At 43.1% G+C, this 20710-nt stretch overlaps 1 protein-coding gene across 1 annotated transcript in view; it reads left to right on the plus strand.

Moving 5' to 3' along the window:
- The first annotated feature begins 233 nt into the window (after window positions 1-233).
- The window catches only part of LOC126248060 (high affinity copper uptake protein 1-like), a 154954-nt gene continuing 134477 nt past the window's right edge, over window positions 234-20710 (plus strand). Inside the window, exon 1 of the mRNA XM_049948700.1 lies at window positions 234-359. The gene's annotated coding sequence lies outside the window, so the exon portion shown is untranslated. The remainder of the gene's footprint in view (window positions 360-20710) is intronic.

Below are 20710 nucleotides of genomic sequence, written 5' to 3' on the forward strand. Positions count from 1 at the left end.
ATTAGTGGATAACCTTTTTGAATGTTGCGCCAACTATCTGTACATTGAACAAGCAGGACATTTCCAGGTAAAAACTGGTTGACATTAGTTGAGAAATCAGTGGAAAAACAGCTTTAAAAAGCCAGAAATGAAAGAACCCATTATCGATTAGTCGACTGACGTTGAACGGCTGAGATATTCGATACAATAATCGATATATGATCTTACTGCTAGCAACTTTGGAGTGACGCAACAGGTGGAGTGCAAAGTATGGAGGGGGAAGCATTGTACGGAAAAGTGTTTTAAAGCTGTTGCTCCGCGTGTGAGACTTACTGTTCGTCGAACTGCTACAGCTGTGTACATCTGCGTTCCTGTGAATAGTGAGTTCGCATAAACCTAATTAGAAATAGTAATCTGTAACTACCGTTAAAATGTTATTAGGGTTATCTATGTGTGACATTTAATTTTTAGGAGGTTTCAAAATGTAGGGATAAGTATTTATACACTACTGTCATTCTTCAATGGACGCAACAAAGTGTAGTCTGCTGTCAGGCGCGTTAAGTAATTTTCATTTCTGTTTGGTGGATCTTAAAACAAGTTCGCCTCTCCTACAAGTTACGTTAGTGTACAATAATTATTACTGTTATGCTGCAAATACCTGTCAGCTGTTTCAGGTGTCATATTTCATCATCTTCTTGCAGCGTAATGTTATGACAGTAGTTCCAAGTACATATCTTTGTTTCGTGTTGTATTGTTGGGATCACCTTAATGTATTCGTAAGGCCAATAAATAATACATATTAGTATTCGCCAGACAAAAGTATTACATATGTCTGAGTGTTACTTTACTATTTAATTACGACTTAATGCATTAAATCATAACGAAATAGCGGGAGGAAAATCGTTTGTAGCAATATTTTTGAATCTTACTCTCACAGGACTGCTGTTATAGCATTATCGACAGTCTATTTCAATTTTGAGAGAAACATAAGTCTAGTACTTTTTTGCTGTGGCAAGTTTTTTACTCAGCTTTGTTTTTGAACGAAAGGGGGGGATTCAAACGGAAAATGTATTCAGTGTAGGAAGGCTGAAATTCCCATAGAAGCAGTTTGCCCGAGTACTTTCGAAAATCTGAAGTCTTTATAAATCTGCCCAATAATTGGCACTAATCACAGTACGTATAATACTACCATTTCCCTTGTTTCCACGTCTCAACAATATTCGTTTGTTTTGATTACCAATATTATTCCAAAGATTTTTTAAAGCTCTCTGTCATACTTCAAATAAACTGAGTTAATGTCTTTAAAGTACAGTAACAGCAGTTTCGAGAACTGTAAACTAAACTAAAAATATCCACGTGCAGCATTTCTGTTCCTACTTCACATGTACCAACAAACGACCAAGCGCGCCCGTCCACGGCCATGCAGTTGAATAAAGAAGCTATCGTTATTTTAGTAGTGCAAATTAACGCATGGGCACCTGGAAATCTAAATAATATGTTACATAACTAGTTAATCAGCGAGTACTATCACCCTCACTTACCTTCCTTAAGCATGTAACATTATTCTCTGTATGTTTACTAAATGAAGTCACTAACCGGTTTGCCCAGTCTGGTGGTACTGCTAATTGCCTCAACCCTTTGAGTCCCGTCAATATATATTTTAAAAAATCCGTAATTAACCTTTATTATCGTAGTAAGCAACGAATACAAGAAGAAATTGGCAAAAAGCAAAAAAATGGTTCAAATGACTCTGAGCGCTATGGGACTCAACTGCTGCGGTCATAAGTCCCCTAGAACTTAGAACTACTTAAACCTAACTAACCTAAGGACAGCACACAACACCCAGCCATCACGAGGCAGAGAAAATCCCTGACCCCGCCGGGAATCGAACCCGGGCGTGGGAAGCGAGAACGCTACCGCACGACCACGAGATGCGGGCACAAAAAGCAAACAACTGCTTTAAGGATGTAGTTTTACTTTGGAATACACTTTTAAACTTTTTCACAAAATGAACGTTTATTATCATATTAAGCAATGAATAAAATAAGAAATTGGCAAAAAGTAAACAGTCAGTTCTAAGGAGGTAATTTCACTTTGGAACCACTAGAACATACAGTTTTCCTCCATCGATCATTTCGTGTGATATATTTGAAAGTAAATTCACATTTTTCCTAGACAGAATTTCACATCTCGAAACTTTCATGAACTCATACCTAGAACAAGCAAAAGTGGGCCTAAAATCTAATAAAATATCTGTATCAAAAATACATAGTGCACCACAAACGCATGTCACGATCTCCTACAGTCCCGTATCACAATCTCTGCGCCGACTGCTGCTTTGAGTGGTATAAGTGACGGCTACAATACACTTCATTCATAGAAGTTCCCCGGTGCACCGCTAGAGTCTTTTGTGTGTGATATACATATGGTCGGTTTCTGGCACTAACAACTGGTACTCGGAGGGCTAAATCATGGCCTGAGACCGAGCGAGGTGGCGCAGTGGTTAGCACACTGGACTCGCATTCGGGAGAACGACGGTTCAATCCCGTCTCCGGCCATCCTGATTTTGGTTTTCCGTGATTTCCCTAAATCGTTTCAGGCAAATGCCGGGATGGTTCCTTTGAAAGGGCACGGCCGATTTCCTTCCCAATCCTTCCCTAACCCGAGCTTGCGCTCTGTCTCTAATGACCTCGTTGTCGACGGGACGTTAAACACTAACCACCACCACCATGGACTGAGGCGAACCAGAAATGTGTTTGACACCAGCCATTATCCAGTGAAACGTTAATATTCAGCCACCAACTATGCAGATTTGATGATAATTTGTACCGGCGATTCACTAAAGCCGAGACAGCAAAATACGCCTCAGGAAGGAATATTAGAATTTAAAGTCCCGTCTTAGGGGCGGGGCACAAAGTCGGACCGTGGAAGGATAGGAAAGCAAATCCGGCGTATCCTTTGCAAAGGAATTATCTTGGCATTGTCCTTAAGGGATTCAACGAAACCATGGAAAACCTAAATCTGGAATTTGAAGCTGCGTCCTCGTTTCTTACCACTGCGTCAGCCCGCGCGGTAAAATATCTCGGTAACTATGCATCCCGCAACAAAATAGTAAAAACCAATTTCGCACAGATGACGGGGAACATCTAAATGACTCTTTACACAAGAGGGCACTGTTGTTGGTTAAACAGAGGGCAACTCCATTTTTAAGTGTAACCCTTGTTTCTCTGTATATTAGAGATTCTCAAGAAAAATTTGATATGTTTCTACTGGAACATTTTTAGTTTTTTATTTATATAACTCATTTTCGCGAGACTTGTAATGCTTGCCCAAAAAGAAAATTAATTCCAGCATATGTGGTTAGTGAAGAGTTACACCCTTGACAGATTTAATGATTCTTCCTGGAAAGGACTCTCAAGAGTGCAATAGTATTTCCTCGTCAACGCCTCTGCAAGCCTTCGTAATGCTTTCACTCATATATTCATGACTTTTTATTAATTTTGTCTTTTAAGGCACCACGGAGAAAGAAATACAGAGATCTTAGGACCTGGTGATCTGTCTGGCCTTTTTACTGTACCACTTGTTCTGTTCCAGCAACTATATCCGTGTTTTAACACCTACCGTTTACTGCGAAACCATGATGCTGGAATCACACCAATCAGCGTCGTTGGATGGTAAGATCTTCAAGCAGTAATGGTAAACCGACCTTCAGAAAGTTTATATCAGTTTGACAATCTATAATGGATAAATATTTGACTAATACTACCCAATACGTCGTACTGGCCGCCGAATGCCCTACAGATATTAAAGTAACATAGAAAATGGCCCATGGAAGCATAACAGGACCTCAGATGTGTCAACATACATAAACGATTTATCCTATGGGCTCAGCAGCACTATTAAATTGTTTGCTGGTGATGCTGTTCAAAAAATGTTCAAATGTGTGTGAAATCTTATGGGACTTAACTGCTAAGGTCATCAGTCCCTACGCTTACACACTACTTAACCTAAATTATCCTAAGGACACACACACACACACACACACACACACACACACACACACACACACACACACACACACACACACACATGCCCGAGGGAGGACTCGAACCTCCGCCGGGATCAGCTGGACAGGGTGATGCTGTTGTCGACGGGAATGTATAGACGTTGAAGGATCGTAAGGAAACGCAGAAAGACTTGGACATAGTTCCCACTTGATGTAATGAATGGCGCGTTCTCTCTGGGAAAACGCAAAAAAAAATGGTTCAAATGGCTCTGAGCACTATGGGACTTAACTGCTGAGGTCATCAGTCCCCTAGAACTTAGAACTACTTAAACCTAACTAACCTAAGGACATCACACACATCCATGCCCGAGGCAGGATTCGAACCTGCGACCGTAGCGGTCGCGCGGTTCCAGACTGAAGCGCCTATAACCGCTTGGCCACTCCGGCCGGCGGGGGGAAAACGCAAGATAATGCCTATAACAAAGAGGAAGTACTCGGCAATACCCGATTACAAGATCAGTGATCAACATTCTGAATGCGACACATCATATAAGTATATTTTGGTAATACTAAGAAGTGATATGACATACGATAATGTATAATAACTGTTAGGGTAGGCGGGTTAAAGACTTAACATTAGTTGGAATGGGGCGGAGGAGGTGCAGTGCATCTGTAAAGGAAATTACATACAAAACACTCGTGCAACCGATTCTAGAGTATTATTCCTATCGAATAGGCCTAACAGCAAACATCGTCTGATTTCAGAGACGCGCTGCTAAGTTCGTACCAGGACAATGTGACCCCTCAAACTGTAGCAGAAATGCTTGGAGAACTAAAATCGGGAACATGGGAACAAAGACGACGTACATGAAATGTATTCGCTGTTTCGAATACGAACAACCGTGAACTGTATAATGGAATGACGATAGAGAAAATTTGTGCCTGGCCAGATTTCTAACGCGGATATCCCGCTTTATGCGGGAGGTTGCCTTAACCGTTTAGCTATCCGTGCACGAATGACGACCTGACTCAAACTTCCCTATGTCGTCGTTTATGCGTTACAACTTCCACTCGTACACATTATGTAATTGCCATACAGGGAGAGAATATTTTAACTGAACATCGCTGCCTGGCATCGGCGGATAAATGCGATATTGCAGTGCCTGTGTTAAGAAGTCCTCCGGACATGCACGTATCAAGACGGTTGTAATCGCCGCAGTGCTTGCATACCCGAAGGAACATTGCATCGTACTTCTTAACAACACAGCCATTGCAATATCGTATTCATCCGACAATGCCAGGCAGCGATTTTCAGTTAAAATGTTCTCTCCTTGTATAAGGTGTAAGAGTGACGCATAAACGACGACGTACGGAAGTTTGGGTTTCGCTGTGAGTCGTGCACGGATAGCCGAAGTGATTAAGGCGTCCGCTCGCGTAAAGCGGGAAATCCGGGTTCGAGCTCCGGTCCGGTAAAAATTTTCACTGATGGTTGCCCGTATTCGTAAGTGCGGATACATTCCACATGTTTCGTGACAGCTGTAGTCGCCGCAGTGCATGTTCCTTCGACATGGGTGAATGTCCGAAGGAACACTGTGTCAGACTTCCTAACAACTGCAGTGTTATAAAGACGACGTAGTTTTCTCGAAACCTTGTTGATTAAATTTAGAGATTCAGTATTCGCAAAAGACTGTACGACCGTTGTGCTGCCGGCCGCGGTGGTCTAGCGGTTCTAGGCGCTCAGTCCGGAGACGCGCGACCGCTACGGTCGCAGGTTCGAATCCTGCCTCGGGCATGGATGTGTGTGATGTCGTTAGGTTAGTTAGATTTAAGTAGTTCTAAGTTCTAGGGGACTAATGACCACAGATGTTAAGTCCCATAGTGCTCAGAGCCATTTGAACCGTTGTGCTGCCACAAACATATCTCGCTTAGAGAGCGTCAGAGATGAGAGGGATTACAGAGGCACTGTGGACAGTCATTTTTCATTCACTCAGTACGTGATTGGAATAGGACAGAAAATGGATAACATTAGTACGATATCTTCTCTGTACACTGATCTGTATAATGTAGCTAATATCCACAGAACAATGAAGACTAAGAAGTTTGCCTCCCGTTAATCCACACTGGATGTTAACACTGTTCAAGGACATTGATGTTTAGCTTTATGGCTATACATTTCTCCTAGTAATGCAGTTTTTGTGTACTTACCTCACCATGATTCACGACAGTTGATTATCTGAATGCAATACTCGGCGAGGAAATTTATATTTCTCTCTAATTTTGTCAAGCTCATTGACTAAATATGAGTCGATTAAGAAAATCATCGCCGCGACTTCCCAGTGTGTCAAAATACACTGTGTAATCAAAAGCGTCCGGACACGTATTAGACTATAGTATGGGATGAATCCGCTCTTGGCCTTTTTGAGGGCTTGAACACTGCTGGGGTCTCATTTAGTAAGGTGTCTGAATGTCAATGGAGGAATAGCAGCCCATTCTTCCTCGGGAGCAGAAACGAGAGATGTTGTACCCTGGAGTTTGGAGCAAAGTCGACATTCCAACTCATCCCAAAAATATTCCACTGGGTTCAGGTTAGATCTCTGGGCAGGCAAGTCCATTCCAGGAATGTTATTGTCCACAAACCTGCGTCAAGACTGCTGCATTATTATGCTGATACAATCATCGTCTATGAACAGTTCCTCATTTGTAAGCTGTACACAAAGCTGTAAAATGTGTTATGTCCTTCCGCATTTAACGTTTTCTTAAGCACAATAAGGGGACCATACCCCAAATTCTCTACTGACTCTCTTTCTGTACTGGTGTGTCTGGATACTTGTGGCCAGATTTATGACGCCATAATATTCTGAGAACATTAATCTGCGATATTCCAGAATTGTGAGAGACGTCTCGAAAAAGTTATAAGGATTATAGCAACGGTATCTAACACCGATACGTCATGATATTGCCCCGATTCAGTTCTACGCTTCCTCTTCCTTGGTTGTATAGGTGGTAAACTGCACGACGTGTTAAAACGAATGCAGAAATCTGTCAGCATATAGGATGATAACATTTGTGATGTCTCTTCTGGATTCACACTACATTAAAATCATTTCAATTTGGTCTTCGACAGAATAGTCCATTTCACTCACCATTTAAACTACCGATACGTGTCAATAGTAGCTCTCCGGTTTAATCCCGCGTCCGGCCATCGTGATTTAGGTTTTCCGTGATTTCCCTAAATCGCTCCAGGCAAATGCCGGGATGGTTCCTTTGAAAGGGCACGGCCGACTTCCTTCCCCGTCCTTCCCTAATCCGATGAGACCGATGACCTCGCTGTTTGGTCTCTTCCCCCAAACAATCCAATCCAATAGTAGCTCTCTTCCAAAAAGGAGAGAAAGAGCTAACAAAAATCTGTCGTATGTGGGTTTCCATACCACACGTCGAACATAAACATAGAATAACGCCCTTTACTTTTAGGTATTTACAACATGAGGGCCTCTAGAAAAAAATATGCCAACACCTGGATACTGAATGAATACGAACACAGTATGACCAACACTCGGTAAAGATCTGATTGGTATCCTGCATAGTGGTAGTAGAGCCGGAATAACCTTCCACTTAAACTACGTGTGTGCATACGTGCAATATTGTCTGTTTCGTGTCCTATTTGAAAATAATTTTTCAATATGAGGTTATTAATTTTTTCTCAAAAACTACGAATTTTCAGTCCATGATGGGGTTCGGCCTCTGGTTCAGACAAAAGCGCTATCTTGTTGAAAGTGGAAATTGTTGTTTTTCTGTGTGTTGTATATTTCCGGAGGCGTCTACATGTTCCACAGACAGTCTTCCGAAGTAGTTTTGAACATATTTTCCGAAAACTGTCTTGAGCAGTTAGTTAGGCAGGCCTCACGCAATGGAAACACTTAGGCCTTGTAGCTGCAGACAGGCCGTATAGAGACAGGGATTACTGACCGTGTTATCATAGCAACTATGGTTACGAAAGTTAATAAATCAGTCAAGGAGGCTAGGAGAGTGTTTCTGCTAGAAAGAGTAGATAAGCATCTCACTTAGACATTGAACTGCAATCATTTAGTTCCAGTACGGTGGACATAAAGGAATTATAGCGAAAGTTTAAAGAGACTGTAAACTGTATTCTGGAGCAGTATGTACCTAATAAGATTAAGGACGGAAAAGACCCACCATGATTTAACAATGAAATTCGGAAAATGCTGAAGAAACAAAGGCTGTCGCACTCTTCGTTCAAAAGAGACGGCGGGCAAGGGTTAGTAGAGATTCGTGCATCTATGAAAAGATCTATGCGCGAAGCATACCTCCGTCATACCTTAGGAAAAAATGTGGCCAAGAACCTGAGAAAATTCTGGTCCTATGTAAAATCGCTAAGCTGGTCGTTGACCAGTCTGGTGTAGCAGTTGAAGATATCAAAACGAAAGCCGAAGTTTTAAATTCCACGTTTAAGAAATCATTCACGCACAAGAATCTTTCAAACATACCATCGTGTGACCGTCGCACGGCATAGTAATAAGCATCCCTGGTGTAGAGAAACAACTGAAAAGGTTGAAAGTAAGTAAGTCGCCAGGTCCGGATGGAATCCCAATTCGGTTGTATAAAGAGTACTCTACGGCATTGGCCCCTCACTTAGCTATTATACAACCGAATTGGGATTCCATCCGGACCTGGCGACTTACTTACTTTCAACCTTTTCAGTTGTTTCTCTACACCAGGGATGCTTATTACTATGCCGTGCGACGGTCACACGATGGTATGTTTGAAAGATTCTTGTGCGTGAATGATTTCTTAAACGTGGAATTTAAAACTTCGGCTTTCGTTTTGATATCTTCAACTGCTACACCAGACTGGTCAACGACCAGCTTAGCGATTTTACATAGGACCAGAATTTTCTCAGGTTCTTGGCCACATTTTTTCCTAAGGTATGACGGAGGTATGCTTCGCGCATAGATCTTTTCATAGCTTATCGCGAAACTCTCGCCCAGCGCTAAGTACCAAGCAACTGGTAAAAAGCGTAGGTGACCCTTGCATATAAGAAGGTTAAAAGAACAGCCCCGTAAAATTATAGACCAGTATCCTCAACATCGGTTTGCTCCAGAAGTCTAAAACATATTCTGAGTTCGAAAATAATATATTTCCTAGAGACCAAAAAGCTTGTGTCCACGAATCAGCGCGGCTTTAAAAAGCATTGCTCCAGCGAAACCCAGCTTGGTCTTTCCTCACATGATATACTGCGAACTATGGATGAAGAGTAACAGGCGGATTCCATATTTCTAGATTTCCAAAAAGCATTTGACACGGTACATCACTGCAGACTGGTAACGAAGGTACGAGCGTATGGAATTGGTTCCCAGCTGTGTGAGTGGCTCGAAGACTTCTTAAGTAATCGAACCCAGTATGTTATTACCTATGGCGAGTGTTCATCAGAGACAGGAGTGCCCCAGGGAGGTATGATAGGACTGATAATATATGCACATACACTGAAGAACCAAGGAAACTGGTATAGGCATGTGCATTCAAATACAGAGAAATAGACAGAATAGGGCGCTGCGGTCGGCAACGCCTATAGAAAACAAGTGTTTAGCGCAGTTTTGAGATCGGTTGCAGCTGCTACAGTGGCAGGTTATCAAGATTGAAGTGAGTTTGAACGTGGTGTTAGTCAGCGCACGAACGATGGGACATAGCATCTCTGGGATAGCGATGAAGTGAGGATTTTCCCGTACGACCATTTCACGAGTGTACCGTGAATATCAGGAATCCCGTAAAACATCGAATCTCCGACATCGCTGCGGCCGGAAAAAGATCCTGCAAGAACGGGACCAGCGACGACTGAAGAAAATCGTTTAACGTGTCAGAAGTGCAACCCTTCCGCAAATTGCTGCATATTTCAGTGCTGGGTCATCAACAAGTGTCAGCGTGCGAACCTTAACGAAACATAATCGAATGGGGTTTCGGAGCCGAAGAGCCACTCGTGTACCCTTGAAGCTTTACGCCTCGCCTGGGCCTGTCAACACAGACATTGGACTGTTGATGACTGGAAACATGTTACCTGGTCGGGCGAGTCTCGTTTCAAGTCGCGTGTAGTGGCCGCGTACTTCAAGGCGCCATGTGACGGATTGCGCTGCCCCACCCGCCGGACGTTCCAGTCCTCCCTCGGGCACGAGTGTGTGTGTGTTGTTCTTCGCATTAGTTGGTTTAAGTAGTGTGGTAAGTCTAGGGACCGATGACCTCAGCAGTTTGATCCCTCAGGAATTCACATACATTTGAACATTTTTTTCTCGTTTCAAATTGTATAGAGCGGATGGATGTGTAAGGGTATGGAAACAGTCTTATGAGTCCATGGAACCTGCATGTCAGCAGGGGACTATTCAAGCTGGTGGATGCTCGGTAATGGTGTGGGGCGTGTGCAGTTCGTGTGATACGGAGCACCTGATACGTTTAGATACGACGACACGTACGTAAGCATCCTATCTGATCACCTGCATCCATTCATGTCCATAGTACATTCCAACGACTTGGGCAACTCCAGCAGGACAACACGACACGCCACACGTCCAGAATTGCTACAGAGTGGCTCCAGGGACACTCCTCTGAGTTTAAACACTTCCGCTGGCCACCAAACTCCCCAGACACGAACATTATTGCGCATATCTGGAATGCCTTGCGACGTACTGTTCAGAAGAGATGTCCACCCCCTCGTTCTCTTACGGATTTATGGACAGCCCTGCAGGATTCACGGTGCCAATTCCCTGCAGCACTACTTAAGACATTAGTCGAGTCCATGCCACGTCGTGTTGCGGCATTTCTGCATGCTCACGGGGCCCCTACACAATATCAGGCAGGTGTACCAGTTTCTTTGGCTCTTCAGTGAATATAGGACGCTAGTGCGACATGCTGTTGAGTCCTGCTCGAGTGTTTGGAATCCGCACCGGGTCGGATTAAAGGAAGAGATCAAAGCAATTCAGAGACAGGCTGCTAGATTTGTTACCAGCAGGTTCGAATAACACGTGTTGCAGAGGTGCTTCTGGTACTCAAATGGGAATCCCTGGAGAAAAGTCGACGTTCTTTTCGAGGAACACTACTGAGAAAATTAAGAGAACCGGCATTTGCAGTTGAATTCAGAACTATCCAACTGCCGCCGACATACATGTCGCGTAAGTCGTTTTTGCCTCCCTCTATCTGCAAGTGGTACAGGAAAGGAAACGACTGGTAGTGATACAGGATACCCTCCGCCATGCACCATACGGTGGTTTGCGGAGTATGGATGTAGATAACTCTGCCTGTATATGACTACTTGCTGTTAATTTATAGATTTGCAACTGACAACGTACGTCTATTCTAGGTGGTAGTTTTCTGCATGCAATTCTGTAACTTCGTGAGAGCTGCATATTTCTACACGGAACTGACGTTCCCAAATTACACCATGAGGAATACTTAGAAGTACGCGACTCGCATAGGTGCACGAGGGAAAAGGAAGCGGCCAGGAGCAACGCACAATGTAGTCGCTGCACCAAAAAAGGTGGTATGTTGTTTAACATGTTGTGTGGCAGCTGGGTTATGGAGTTAGGGATATAGCACTAGTGTTTCGTCGTCGGCGCCATCCATGGGTGAGCAACTTGCAGCAAGTTACACGAAGGGTATCTAAGCGAACGCAGGTCACTTCTACCGTTGGTATTTGACTATGACCAAATAACGAAGATATATATACCTTTTAGTAAATGACTATTTCAGTTATGTAAAATTGAAGAAATAAGTTTGAGAAGCTTAACGAATACTTCGCTATAAAAAGAAATCAACGAGAAGGTTGTTTCGAATACCACACAACTTTCCTAGGCGTGGTGTTACTGTCTCTGATCTTGGAATCAACACAACATGCCCAATCTGTTCTAGGGGAAGCTACATTTCAATGCGGATTCCGAAACATGGAACAATTAGACATTTTGTATATCTAGAACTCTGGCATCGTTGAAAGAAGTGATAGACAGAAAATTCTCAGGAGCAACTGAAGTTGAACCTCGGACCTCTGAATTTTTTGATGTGCTTTATCCATACTCACTGTGCTACCGAGCCACACATTAGTTACACATATTGTATCTTACTGTTACCTAGAAAACCACAAACATTCACAATTGTTGCGCATACGAGTGACACAGTACCTCTGAATTCTCACTCAAAAATCACTCGACCTTTTTTAAGCGAGAGCAACTCCGCTGTAGGAAGCCACTGCGTTTTTTACAACCTCTCATAGAGCGAAACGACAGCAGAATGTGTCCAGAGATCTCTGTTACGTGTGATTAAGGACTCGCGAAACTAAGTTTGAGAAATGGCCAGGCTTGTCATGTAGAAACCTTTTGCTTATTTCTGCACTGCGAGTTAACGTTGAAAAAAGTCCGTATGCAATATTTTAGCTGCTGACATGACCTGCAAGTCTGTAAAAAGAGGGGGGCGGGGGGGGACTGCCTATTGTACGGCCCTGATCTCTCTCGCTGCCACACGCCATCGCCATCTAGGGACAAGGTTGCGTTAGCTGCGCGCCCGTCTCTTGTCACTTCGCACAGTGAAAGCGATCGTAAGACAATTAAACATTCGTTGACAAGTACAGCTGGTATGTTTGTTATGTTATCTGCTACAACTGATAAGTTATCTGCAACATTCTTTCGAAATTGTTACGGAATAGATAGAAATAAATTCACGGTTTAGAACACGTCGGAAATGATTTTATTTCTTGTAACTACCGCAAAATATTGTTGCAATGTTTCAAACATACATTTTTTGTGCACCAAGAACATACCAGTAAAAACGACACATGACAGCCCTGCGAGTCACAGACGCTATTAGACGGCCTTTGACAAAACTGGTACGGTGTTAGAAATGAATCAGACATAATATCAGTATATCTCCAGGAGTACCACTCATATTTAAATAAATTTTGAAACCGTGGAGAGGAAAACTGATCATGTACTACAGAGCGCAGCTTCAGAATATTGTCACGGTTGTAGACTGAAAACTTCAGTGATATGCACAGAATAATTTTCTGTTACTTTTATCACAGTGCTCCAAGTGACGGAAAAATTCTCTAACCGTTGAATTACGTTCGTCGTTCCGGATGAAATCTGAAGCGTCTCTACTTCTTTGTCAGGGTGAGCTCGAAATTCAACTTTTAATTCATTAGAACTTTTATGAACTGACCAAAAATCTAAAAGAAGAGATTTGTTTACGCAGAACGGAAGAAAAGCATGATGCAGGAAAACGTTAACTTTTTCATTTCCCATTTTTCTCTACTTCGATGCGTCTACCACAAGCCTGCCTGTGTAGAACATTGGTCCAAAACGTCCAGAAGGTTCTTGAAGACATATATATCGTTTAGGAAGCAATAAACCATCCAGCTAATTATGGGCGTTTTAGTGTATGAGTGAGTGCAGCCGTGGACTGCGCAGTCGCCTCTGTATGTTTTTCCCATTTGAATGACTTACCTTAGCACGCATTTCTTTTTGGAAACCTAACTGATCTACATTCTAAACATAAGTCACGAATACTAGTGATTTCATGCTTTGCATTCGTAATAAAAGCGTCCATCATTTCGGCTTGAATCACTTAATTTTCCGACCTGTTTCTCGATACAGGTTTTGTTAGTTTTCTTGCCACAACTTTATGCGCATATTTTGAAGCAAATAATCCAACACTGAGAAGCTGCAAATTCCTTAGCGCCTATGGCGTTGGCAATATCTAACTCCCAATCTCGTGTAGTTGTATCGCTGACACGTAATGATTTTTGTCTGGCTTCGATAAATAGCTCAAACAGTAGCTCATTTAAGTCCGTAGAAATTTCCAGTCGACTCTTACGTCGTCAAGCGATTTCCTTCTTCCGTCTATACAATTCGCGTTCAGAACGGACAAAGCGATATTTATTTTGAATAGTACTGAAATGCAGACGATTGTTACCACTTTCGTTCAATCAACACATCACCGCTTTTTTTGTCTGATAAGGTAATTTTAGTTCCTGGAGTTGCTTTCGGAGATAATTGACGATTATACGTGGTGCTATCTCTCGAAGAGTCTCCACGAGTTCAACTTTCTTCAGTTTCTTCGCCGCCTGTGGATTCGCATTCTGCAATATCATGTGTTCCAGTCGTTTCAAGCCACATGTCTGCGATATTTACATGCTCGACTAGAAGTTTTAACTACCATTTCGCACATCAGATAGTCTTCACGTGTGATTTCTGTTGATGGCTTCATTTGGCGTCCGTTGTATATCTCCATAGCAAGCAGCAAACAGTTACAGGGTCGCCATCACCTGTGAGGGAGACAGAATGTTCAGCTAAAGTGGCTTGCGGAGTATAGATGTAGATGTAAAGAATATCTTTCACAACTCGAACTAGCGTCAGGACGATATGTTTCGAAATACTTACCAGAAATTAAAAGAAAGTGCGTCACACAGAAAGGAATATTTGTTTCCCTTTTTTTCACCAAAACCTTGCCGCTATATTCATCTTCAGTGAACGCTGCGATAAGACGGCTGCACTTCCCGACCACGCACGCAACGCTGACCATACTAAAGCCGCGTACACACTGTCGCTGGAAACATGTTTCTGTCGGAAACATTGTTTTCTGCAATGTTTCCGACTTTGTTTCTTATCTCTGTTGGGGTGAACTTCCCACAATTTACCGTATAAAACGCCTAGAATGTCGAGCATATGAAATATGTATTTGACGACGAAAGTTCGACTCAGACTGAACAGCTGTTGCGGTGGGTCTGAATGACTCGATACAGAATTACTAAATCACGCCCGGAGTGCCATCAGCAATCCAGATACAATGGTGAATGAGTACGTCGCAAACATATCAAATGTTGAATTGCACTGTCACTAATACGCTGAGTCCAGATGATCGCAACGGTCAGGATGCTACTTAGATCCGTGAAGTGTTGAGCTAATCGTGTGACAATTAGAGAGCGATGAGATGGCGAATGACATGGATGGACATACATGTCTATCAGGGTGCAGAAGATGAACGAACAGATCCAGCAAGTCTCTGTATCGTCCGCTCCATAGAGGTGACGGCAGTGCCATGTAACCATTCCCCATACGAGAATACCAGTGCCGGTCACAAATGTATATTTTTTGTCTTTCTTATCGACTCACTAATCCAGACGAGCTTCTATGTTCCAGTGACGATGCTCCTGTTCCCGTTCCAATACGTTTGACCTGCACACGATCGTCACTGGGGCCGAGGCAGAACCAGCTTTCATCACAAAACACAACAGACCTCCACCCTGCCCTCCGATGAGCTCTCGCTTGACACCACTCAAGTCTCAAATGACGGTGGTTTGGGATCAGTGGAGTGCACGCTACAGGGCGTCTGGATCGGAGCTGTCCTCGAAGTAACCGATTTGTAACAGTGTCAATGTAGTGCCAACTGCAGCTCATATTGCTGCTGCAGACCCAGAGCCATACGCCGAACACGATGGTCTTCCTTCTCGGTAGTGTCATGTGGCTGTCCGGATGGTCCTCTTTCGCCTGTACAGTCTCGTGACCAGCGCTGCCAGGAATCGTGTACAATGGCTCTTTCTTCAGTATCACTGAAGGAACATCCAGCTTCTCGTAGCCCTATTACACGATCTCGTTCAGTCAATGATGTGTTGATAGTGGCGTCCTTATCTCCTTAGAGGCATTCTTCACTAACATGAACTCACCATGTCCAATCTCAAAGGTTGCTAACGCTCACGACGTTACTAACGCTCACGACCGTTACAGCGTGTATTTAAAGCAAACCTAATATGAATCCTCACGGTGGCGCTACTACTGCCACTCTTATGCGACTGGCGTGAAATCTGAATAGACATCATCTTTCAGATGTAGAAACACGCGTGCCAACTTTCGTTTATGTCACACAACTTCTCCTTGGTAGCGATTTTTTTAAAAATCATATCCGTATGCATTTTGAATTTCTGTTTTGGTGTATTGTGACAGTAACACGCTTTGCTAAAATATTCCATTCGTCGAAATAACATAATAACTGTGGAATCCTTAACACACCTATTTCCAAAGAAATTACTGAAGACCAGTATTAAAACGGAGCGAGGTGGCGCAGTGGTTAGCACACTGGACTCGCATTCGGGAGGACTCCGGTTCACTCCCACGTCTGGCCATCCTGATTTAGGTTTTCCGTGATTTCTCTAAATCGCTCCAGGCAAATGCTGGGATGGTTCCTTTGAAAGGGCACGGCCGACTTCCTTCCCCGTCGTTCCCTAATCCGATGAGACCTCGCAGTTTGGTCTATTCCCTCAAACAACCCAACCCCAACCCAGTATTAAAACACGCAGCAAATGACAATACACACGTTGGCGTGCTCTCTCTCAAATGTGTCATAGTTGGAGAAGCAGATAAGTTCTTGAGGGTTGTTCTACCTCGAGGTCCTTAACGGTGAAACACTAGCTCTGACTGGACAAAAGTAGCGGGAGGATCGGTCGTGACTTTTGTATTTTGCTTTGCGAAACCATCTAGGTATTCGCATGAAGATATGTGTAGAGTGGACGGAAAATGTGAAACAGGATGGGACCTATTCCTCCCGAATAATGAGTTCAATTTCTTAACCAATGCTCAACATTATTGGCTTCGTAGGAGTAATTTTTCTTTAAATCCTGGAATGCGATTGCCATGATGAATTGTTGCTTCGTCTCCCTTATGCCCTCAGAATGATTATGCAGGATCTGTTCTTAACTGGAAGTAAAATATTCAGCGGACATCATCTATAAACGATGAATATTAAAGTGCTACAGATGTATTTCTTGTCAGAACGTATGAATAAAAAATGAAACATGTATGCGCTTTGGTTATCCCAGTGCTCTAGTCCCACTTTTATTGGGCGAGATGGTGCCCTGTTTAAAAAAAAAAGGCTCTGAGCACTATGGGACTTAACTTCTGAGGTCATCAGTCCCCTAGAACTTAGAACTAATTAAACCTAACTAACCAAAGGACAGCACACACATCCATGCTCGAGGCAGGATCCGAAGCGGTCGCGCGGTTCCAGACTGTAGCGCCTAGAACCGCTCGGCCACCTCGGCCGGTTAGTGTTTAAAACATTGAGTTCGTATTCAGAAGTAATAGTGTTCAAATACTAGTCCTGCCGTCCTGATTTATGTTTTCAGCGGTTTCGCTAAATCGATTAAGGCGAATACCGGGATGGTTCCTTTGGGATACCCGCTTCGGTAGCCAAGGTTCGGAGGTAGCCACCTGAAATCCTGGCTGCAGAAAGACGTTTTGCCATTAGTATTTTACCGGCAAAAGGGAGGAGAGCGGGTGGCATAATGTTCCTGAACTCCAAAATTTTAGCCAGTGTCCTGGATTCCATTCCAGATCTCTCCGCAGTGTCCAAGGATAGGGACGTTAAGCCAGGCGGCCACCTCGTTGCTGTTCGAGGGGAGTAGGCTGCGGGCAGGTACCGGCTTTCACCCTCTCCCTTCTCTCATCCTCACACTATACAGACACTCATTACAGTTGCCTACACTCGGCAGAAGATACAAATCTCATACGCCGCGATATGCGGTCATTGTTCGTCGAGGAAGAAAACACTCCCCGATTAGACGGCTGAACAACCCTGTAGGGTAAATGTAACTCCATCCTGGGTTCAGGTGCGTGGGACAGCGGCTGGTCTATGAAACGTAACAATACTCTACCAACAACCGTTATTTTGATACTGTTTTGTTAGACATCCAATTTCGACATTCCAATCACGTCATCCTCAGGTATGTCGCACGAATGACACCAAGTACTGCACGGGCATGTATCAGACAGGGCACCGATACTCGAAACTGGGTCCGTAGATATCCGAATTCCATTGGTAACTTTTCATTTAGATATTGATTTCCCTCGGGCCCTACAGTATCTACATAGATCACTGAATGTACTTGCAAATTTATATCACTGTACGACACATAGTTCAGGAACTTGGCGTCATGAGCGCTGAGACGCGTGGAAAACTCAATTTTCTTAAAATGGAGCGCAGATTACCCAGACATCCAGTGTTTGATAATGAGAGCACTTAGTGATTTCCAACAATCTTTGAACATTATTTCAAAGACTTTGTAAACATTCTCCTGTTTACATGCTTAATGTCAAATATTTAACACGTTAACTCATTTCTAAAGTAATAAGAAGTCTGATGCTGTTTTATACAGAGACTAAAGACTCGGGAATTTATATGACAAAATTACCACCATATCTGTATTTTGAGAATGACTTTATTGTCTCACACGACTAGTTTCGGCGGCATCCTCAGGCCCCACTACTGCCAAAAGAGCATTAGATTTCCTTGTGGAGTCCTTGTTACTAGTACACGTGGGATAGCTTTCATCAGCAGTCTCTTACTGTCTGGAAAGAAGCATAGTAGGGTTAAGAACCACGTTCGTCTTCTAGGTGTGGGAGTGAGAAGGGGATGAGATTGAAAGCATAACTCAGGAACACATGGAGCAATTTCAATCAAATATGTTAGGTACACGACTTATTATTTGTAAAAAAATGCTGTGGGTCTTAGAATCCCACTAGTACTAGGGGTGTGGATGAGAGTGGGTGACGTAAAAATGTTCGAAAACGACCTGTTGGTATATATTGCCTGTATTTAGTTGAATTGGAATACTTTTAAAAATATTGAGTGCAATTTGTCTATTATTGGTCCTGTTCATTGTGTCAACCGGGTCGCGAGAATGAGTAGCTGTGGTGAGTCAGTAATTTTGTCAACATGTTTCGGGACCTAAGATCAAGCCACATCGCTGGGTATCACAGACACATGTAACATCCTCTCTGGGAGTCGTACGGTGCTAAACAGCAGAGAATCAGACATAAATATATGAAATATATGTTACATACTCATTTGTTAAACATCCTAAGCAGCTGGGTCGATAGCAACCAAACTTCGTACTCATATTACTTACTGTCTGGAAAGAAATACTGTAGGGGTAAAAACCATGAATCTCCCATTAGGGTGGAGTGGTGGTGGTGGTGGTGATGGTAACGGTAACGAGTTGAAGCACAGAGAAGGGGGCAGGAGGAGAAGGTGGACAGAGGGGTTACGAAGAGATGGACTGAGAGAGGGGCTAGGAAACGGACTGAGAGCGTAGGAGGAGAGGGGGGTGGGAGAGAGAGAGGGGAGGGTGGGAGGAGGAGGAGGAGGAGGAGGAGGAGATGGATAAAAGATTTGAAAAAAGTACGAGGGCGTGCTGAAAAGTAATATCTCCGAATTTTTTTATGTGAAAACTTTTATAGCTTTTAAAATAAAGTAAACGTTATTAACATTCTATATCTTACCTTCGAAACTACCCAGGAAACGCCTGGTTTCTCAGCAAGTGAGATAAATAAAACGGAATATGATACAGCACCGGTATAATATAAGAATCCAGATAACTTTAGTTTTCTTTCCTTAAGCAAAATGACAGAAATCTTACCTGCGTTACGGAATAGCCGGAGAAAGACTAAGTTTCTGGTAAATGCTTTGTTCTTATTTGTGAAGAAATAAGTGTGTTTACAGCTTTCTTCGTCGAAAGTACACACGTAGATCTGCACAGAGTAACTTTCACTGCCACTGTTTGTAAATGGTGATAGCAAAAGTTGCTTAGTGCGGGTCTTCACAGTGGAGATAGTGCGGAATATAGGAAAAAATGACAAATAGTGAAAGAAAACAACTGCAGTTAAAAACGTAAAAACCCAGGAAAACCACAGCGTGTGGTAGCAAGAAAGATAATAAAAGCCCACTGATGATGCTGGAATCTCGGCGAAACCTTGCTGGGAAATAAAAGAAAAGATAAATTTGTGTTTTGCTCAAGGCGGATCCTATCCAAGACGAAATGTATCTGTGCTCAGAATTTCTCTGTACAATGTTCGTCTACAGTGCTTAAACTCAGATGGTTAAGATCTCGCCTTCTGAATCCGAGGCACATAATGGTAGTATTATTACAGTATCTAGCTATATCGAAACTCCCAGTCAAGTGGCCGTCACATTTCTTAACTCATAAATGGTTTTACTTCCCTAGCAGTAAATACCGCCACGGGCACGAGAGTTCGTAAGACATTGCCGACCCAACAGGAAATAATATTTTTAACTGTAGACCCGATGTTCGTGGAATTGATGTGATCAAAAACTTATTCATATGGTGTAATTCATGTTACAATTCGAGGTTATAGCTTCCTAGTTTGAAGCTTTGTTTTTCCGAATCAGAAGCACACCGAGAGGCGGTAGTTGTATTTGATCGGATATTGTCTGTGGTGACTAATAGTTACTATTGGCCCCGGTAGCCGGTCGTCAGTGTTTACTCGCGATAGGGCACGCTAGTCCAGATTCCACTTTGTTTCTCTGGAAACTGAGACCTATTTATACTCTGGTTGTGAGCGTGACTCCTTGACAGGTAGAAGGAAAGCTACCGCTCAGGGCATAGAAACGTCAAAGCTGCAAAGACGGAATGTTGTTTAAGTTTCAGATAATCAATTTCTACAAATGTAGTCCGTAAACCAGGAAACGGTAGGCGGCGGAGGACTACTGTACTAGTTTCGTCTCCCCCTTCTCGTGATCCATTTATGGAGAATTACTAGTATCCCAACTTACGTGATTTTGGCCATAACCTCTCGGACCTTTTCTCGCAATTAGTGAGAATAACAGTACTACAACTACGGGATACTGTAGAGGTCTTTTCTGCTTTCAGAAGGGAGACTAAGA

This window comes from Schistocerca nitens, chromosome 3 (genome assembly GCF_023898315.1).
Source record: "Schistocerca nitens isolate TAMUIC-IGC-003100 chromosome 3, iqSchNite1.1, whole genome shotgun sequence".
In the NCBI taxonomy this organism is placed as follows: Eukaryota; Metazoa; Arthropoda; class Insecta; order Orthoptera; family Acrididae; genus Schistocerca; species Schistocerca nitens.